This window comes from Hibiscus syriacus, unplaced genomic scaffold (genome assembly GCF_006381635.1).
Source record: "Hibiscus syriacus cultivar Baekdansim isolate YM2019G1 unplaced genomic scaffold, ASM638163v2 tig00111403_pilon, whole genome shotgun sequence".
In the NCBI taxonomy this organism is placed as follows: Eukaryota; Viridiplantae; Streptophyta; class Magnoliopsida; order Malvales; family Malvaceae; genus Hibiscus; species Hibiscus syriacus.
Window position 1 is genome coordinate 718,873 of NW_024063083.1, and position 6,197 is coordinate 725,069.

The 6,197-nt window shown below is 35.9% G+C and overlaps 1 pseudogene; it reads right to left on the reverse strand.

Annotated features, from left to right (window-relative positions):
- Nucleotides 1-969: 969 nt before the first annotated feature.
- Nucleotides 970-4,090, reverse strand: LOC120162674 (annotated as a pseudogene).
- Nucleotides 4,091-6,197: the final 2,107 nt, after the last annotated feature.

The window sequence follows — 6,197 nt, forward strand, 5'->3', positions numbered from 1 at the left end:
AAGAAGATCTGAATCCGATAAGCAAGAGGAGAATCCGAGGACGCCACGAGTATTGGAACTGCGGAGAGAGCAAGCGGCTTTTCGTAAGCTCGAGCAGTCTCTTCAGCGGTTTCAAAGGTACCAAGCCACATCCTGATCGTCTGAGTGGCGTCTTTGATCTCAGCCATCTACCTGAAGGCTTTTGTCTCTCACACCGACAAACTTGTTACCTGAATATAATTGTTGTTGCTCTTCTTCTTGTTTCTTCCTTGACTTTGCTAGCATTTGGTATGCTTGATTTTTGATGCAGTTTCAGCTGATTTTGTTGTTGGAAATGAATTTCCATGGAAGAAAATGTTGGATTTAAAACAAAGGGTTGGAGGTTTTACTTGAAACACACAATACTTAAGGAGGCTGTTAATGGACAATGGGATCTTTAATAGTTTTTGTATATTTTATATGGGTTAGGATCCGTTTACACCGTATTTTACATTTTTAAGACTGTTAGACGAGAAAATCAATTGCTGAAATTAACTCATTGTTTTCCCCCAATGAATATATTCTCGTTTCCTAGTGTTAATCTCAAACTTTTGATTTTTTAATCCAATGGTAGTAAAAATATAAAATAATTAGGTTTTTCAACCTTTGATTTCCTTAATCAGTATGTTTTTATAATTAGATTTTTCAACTTTTTATATCTTTAATATTATTATTAATTTGATATCATTTTACGTTTTTATTAGACATAAATAATTATTTATAAAAATATTGGACAAAGTCATGCACGCTTTCTTCCTATTACTTTATGTTTAGATGATATTAAATAGCTTTCATATTTTTTATCTGACAAATTCCAGTGTCGGTTTATCTATATATTATTTTTATTTTTTAAAAAACGTTTTTTAATCTGTTAAAACACAACATGATTCATGATTAAGAAAACGTTGATTGTCCGCTCAGTGGAATTAACGTTGGTGTTTGATCCGAATACATGTTTAATTTCTATATAATTTTGTAAAATCTAATTCACAATGCTTCAAAAACATGAAACTTTCTAGGAAAAAAGAGTACAGTTTACCCAGTAATTTGGTTGGGTCAGTGGTGAGGCCGAATCCAAAGGGGAAGAGTGGATCATAATGTTGATCCCCAACATTCATAGGCAGTTGATCAACGGTTTTAAACCAAGTACGAGGTAGCTTGCCTGAAAAACCATAATCACCAAACACAACATCAGCCACACCTTGACCCTCGTTCCCGGCAACCATGCCGCAACTAGAGCATCCATGGAGTCGACATATGGTTCTATCACGACGGGTCGACCGGATATTGATAACACATTTCCAAGCTCCACATACATTTGTGATTATGGTCGGACTGGGGTCTGGAATCGTCAGATTCATGCTGTCACCGTTTGTTTCCGCATATGGATACTCACCTACTACGACGATGGCATAGTCATATTTGTTGGATTGATAAATCAGGGTTGGGATTCTCCTTGTACACGACATTCGTGCTCGAATCAACTGTGTTGTTGATGGCTGCTAGGATTGTTGTACCTGCGATCATAATAGCAGTCTTGACGGCTATTTGCATATTGGCAAATGAGAGATGCAGAAAACCTATGCTATCATTCTCGGGAGTGAGTGTATCGGTATGCTTTGACATATCCTTGTACTCGCATTCGGATATATGTCAAGAGCCAAGACTCGGAACAATGTAGTTAAAAACACAGAGGGTAAATTGTTTTGTTTACCGATTGAAGGTCGTTGCCACTTTAACCTTGCCACTCAATAGTCCATTCCGCCACTGATAACCCAAATTGTCTGCATGACTTCCAGCAACAAGTATTTTGATGCCTTCTTAGGCAAGCAATGGATTATCTGCAGATTTCCCATTCTTCAGCAAAACAAGTGATCTTCTCACTGCTTCTCTAGCCAACTCTCTATGTTCCTGTTTAAGGTATTGTTATAATACTTATGATGTAAATTTCAATACATTCAGTATTTGTGTCGTGTTTGAGTCATGTCGGCTTTAGTTACTTGCCTAAACCGAGCTGATAACTAACCTGATTACCAAGTTGGTCAACCAAGTTGTAATCTGCTAGAGGGTTCTCAAATAGACCCATAGCAAATTTACTCTCAAAATTCTCTTCACTGCATCGTCAATGCGGCCTATGGTATGACGTTTTCTCACGAGGACGGTTAGCCCGTCGATGAAGTCAGTATAGTTGTATGGTACCATTACCTGTAGAGATACAGTACGGTATGAGATAAATCGCATGAAATTCAACATCAAATATAAGCTCTACCATGTCGATGCCGGCTTGGATTCCGGCTTGAATTGAGTAGGTATAGTTAGCATGATGAGAGGTGATCCGGTCGATCTTCCCATCCGAGATGACAAACCCTGCAACAGTGGAGCAAAATCTGTGTTATGTTTTCTCAGGTTCTTGTGCATGTTTATGTACGGTATGAAGATAAAGCGCATGAAATTCAACATCAAATATAAGCTCTAACCATGTCGATGCCGGCTTGGATTCCGGCTTGAATTGAGTAGGTATAGTTAGCATGAGGTGGAGAGGTGATCCGGTCGATTCCTTCCCAATCCGAGATGACAAACCCCTGCAACAGTGGAGCAAAATCTGTGTTATGTTTTCTCAGGTTCTTGTGCATGTTTATGCTAGTGACATAGGAACATTACTCTGAATCGAAGCATGTTCTTGAGAAAACCAGTGACTAAGTTACGATTAGCATGCATTTTAACTCCGTTCCAACTGGAATACGAGACCATGATCGTCGAAACACCTTTGGCAATAGCAGTGTAGTAGCCTGGCATATGAATGCTAAGCAGACCATGCCAGTTGATCACCGTGTTGTTCTCGTTTATGCCATCGGTTGTTCCACCATCACCTACATAGTGCTTAGCACAAGCTGCAACATTTTTACTGGAAATTGAATAATCATTAATACAAAGTTCAATCAAATTCGATCTTTATGCTTCTGCATAACATTCGATGAAAGTTATACGGATGAATTCGTGTTATATATGTTAAAATTAAATTGCTCACTTTCCAGCAACAAAAGGAATGCCTTTAGGAGAGTTAGCAGGGATGTCTCCTTGTAATCCTGGTACCATCTCTGTCATTGCTTGAACAATCTGGGGATCTTCACTGTAGCTTTCATAACATCGACCCCATCTCGGATCTCGGCAAACCTGTTTCAACCAGAAGTTGTGGAAGGAATCAGAAGTTAGAACAGTCAGTGGACCTATGCAAAGATCAATCATTCCAATTCCGAGCGACATAGCATCTAGGATAAGGTAAAACGAAAGCTACCGCTATACAAGGTGCGAAAGCATGGAATGCCAGTTGCCCTAGTTTCGAGTGCTGTTGCAGTCCCAATTTTCTTAACCAGTTCAGGGTCCCTGATGCATAAACATATCCAACACTCATTCCGAGTCCAGACGACATAGCATCTTGAAACTTAAAAAAAATGCACTAATACAGTAGCATTGAAATTTGATTAAAGTGCAGCAACTTGCCTGGTAGCACCTAGACCAATGTTGTGAGGAAAAATTGTTGCTTTGTATACATTGTTGTTGCCGTGAACGGCATCAATTCCGTAAATCATTGGAATATGCAACCGGGTCGATAAACTGCCATTCTGAAACTCATTGATCATGTTTATCCAATCCTCTGCAGAAGCTTGTGGAGCTGGGGCACTCCTCCTCCACTTAACACACTCCCTGCAATCACCAAAAAGAAAACTCCTTGTTTCCGTTGATATGCACAATTATGTTGTCTCTAAAGGGTGTCAATGGAGAGTTAACAGATGATGTTCACCAATGAGATACTTGTTCATCACCTCGGCCGAAGCGACGCTGCGTTCGATTTGAACCATTTGTCCGATTTTCTCCTCTAACGTCATTCGATCCAACAGGTCCTTTACTCGAACACGAACCGGCTGTTTCGGATCTTTATATTTCATGTATTCTGCTTTTGTCAAGCAACACCAAAGCAGCAGTCCCATAAAATAGATGGTCATTCTTGTTCCAGCCATCTTCGATGTTCTTTCAACTGCCTTGAAATTTAAGGACCAATACAATTAATAACTATGTTGCCAAGAAAGAAGAGCACTATACCAATGAAAACAATACATATTAAATTGGAAAAGGAAAGAAGAAAAGAAAGTTTAGTTTTCAATGAAGAATAGATTGAAAAACCATATGATTTCTTGGCTTTTTGCTTGCTGCAATGGCCGCTGGTTATCTTCTCCAATATTTTTTCCAGATTCAAGAAAAACAAATGCAGAAAATCAAGAACAAAGAACGCACAGAAAAAAACCCCAGAATTCCAAGTGGCTTCTAAAATGTGCAAGTAGCAGTCTGGAAATGAAAGGAAGAACAAGGTGGTATTTATACAGGATTTCTATATTATTTTTTCCCTATTCCTTTTTTATTTGAGTTTGTATTAGAAAACAATTTGTGAATTCAAAAAAAAAAAAAAAACAGAACTGAAAGGAGAAAACGTTGAATTATTACTCAAAACTTGTAAGCAATCACCTTGACAAAAATGTATTCTTGCTTATGATTTTGTCAATTAATTCAATGCTTGATGTTAACTTTATCATAGTAAAGTATTTGGTAACTTTTTGTAATACTGAAATTAACTATTTTAAAGAGTTATTTTTATCTAATCTATTATTAATTAATTTAGTTCGAATACTATAAAGACTCGTCACAAAATAATTTTCTCAACTAAATTTACTTAATTGACAATAACTTTTAAAAAAATTAATACGTCATCTCCATTAACTAATTAATAATAATTTATTGTAAAATTAAATTGAATAAGACATCTAATTTTTAATTATTTATTACTCATCTCTAACTAGATAATGGTCACCAGAAATGATCTTTTTTTCTTCTTCTAAAGTTCATAAACAAGAAAGTGATCATATTAACAGGATGGCCCCTTTTTTAAGTATAAACGAAGTAATATATCAAGAATAATGACTTTTTTTTTGTACTTTAAGACTTGAATTTATTATCAGATTATTTTTTTCAAATAAAATTAGTATACGAGAAAAATAATATTTAAAAAGTGGCATTAAATTTAAGCTATGGTTTTTTTTTCCTAAGGAATTCATGGCGTGTTGAACCTTTCCTTTTTCTTTTGAAGATTCGAACGTAGCTTTTCTGTATATGATAATTGACATTTTAGTTTTCTAAAGTGAAATAATTTTGTTTTTATTCTCAAATTAAAAAACCATGATACGTACCAACACCAATTGGTCTAGTGGGATGAGGCATTAGGTCCTTAAGCAATGTCAGAGGTTCGAATTGACATTTACGAATGGAGCAAACTGGGTTGGGGAGGGTCACCCTCGCCTCTGCAGTACCCGACCTGAATTAGTCGATCAATAGATCAGATACCGATGATTAATTCAAAAAAAAGGATTTATTTTTCATTAAGAGCCAAATATTTTGCGTGCATGTAATTGTTATTATGGAGTGAGGGAACGGATCAACGGTCGTCAATAATATTTACCTGATAACGAAATTTGCAATTTTTCTTTAACTATATCAATTCAATCATGTAGAGGGAAAGTTATTTTTCTTCCAATGACTCATTTGTATTTGAATTTATACATGTTTTTAAAATTTATTTATTTTTTTAACGATTAAGGTTTTACACAAATTTTCAATATTTTTTTTTTGATATTTTTAGAATTTTAAATGTTTTTTTTAAATACAAATTCATTTTTTGGCTAAAATTTTGGGGTCAAATTAGAACTCGACCCGAGAAGAAAGGGTTTCTCCACCATGACTCGACCCGACGAAATTAAGGTTTCACCCGACCCGAATATATGACTTAGAAACCCGACCCGACCCGAATAATAAAAAAAATATTTTTTTCCAATAAAAATAATGACTTAATTGAAAAAATTTATATATAGAGGGGTATTATTGTAATTATCCTTAAATATATAGGGTAAAATAATATATATTTTTCGGGTCGGATTTTTTCCACCCTAAACCCAAAACCGACCCGACCCAAACAGTGCATAAAAAAACCCGACCCCAATTTATTTAAAAAAAAATCCAACCCTATCGGGTCGAAACCCGTCGGGTTCAGGTTGAGTTGCCATCCCTAAATGGAAGTTAACGTTGGAGTGATATTTTTGTGATAAATTAATAATGTAAGTGACAAAATTGTA